We start from the raw sequence: 624 nt of genomic DNA on the forward strand, positions 1-624 counted from the left end.
AGCTCAAGCAGTTAGTCGCTGGCTTCCCATCGCGGCGGCCCGGGTTCTATCCCAGGTCTGGTCAAGTGGGATTTGTGGTGGACAAAGTGGTGCTGGGGCAGGTTTTCTCCAAGTACTTTGGTTTCCCCTGCCAATTTTCTTTCCACCAATTGCTCCACAATCACCCTCACCTATCATCATCTGCGGCTGGTAAAATAGGCCAGAAGTGGCCGCAGTACAAGGGACTTAGTCCCACCCCACTAGCAATAATAAAAAAACTTTTCATATAATTATAGTTTTGAAGTCTTATCTTAACATTCTACCCCTTAGATACATTTTGGCAGTAGTATTCTTGTCCCAGGTTCGATCCCTAGTGCTACCACATTTTCTGAGAAGTAGTGGGTCTGGAACAGGCTCCACTCAGCCTCGAGAAGATAATTGAGCTATTTGAAGGAGATAGCGGCTCCAGACTAGAAAGCCGAAAGTAACGGCCATGGGAATTTGTTGCGCTGACCACGTGACACCCTCTGTCTGCTGAAGTTGGCACTAACTTCTCTGACAAGCGGTGGTCACTTGGTCGGTATCATTCGCTTGCGGGCTAAAGCTGCAGAGTTAGTTATTTTTTCTTTGGTTTTGCATGAAGTG

This window comes from Cryptotermes secundus, unplaced genomic scaffold (assembly GCF_002891405.2).
Source record: "Cryptotermes secundus unplaced genomic scaffold, Csec_1.0 scaffold45, whole genome shotgun sequence".
Classification (NCBI taxonomy): Eukaryota; Metazoa; Arthropoda; class Insecta; order Blattodea; family Kalotermitidae; genus Cryptotermes; species Cryptotermes secundus.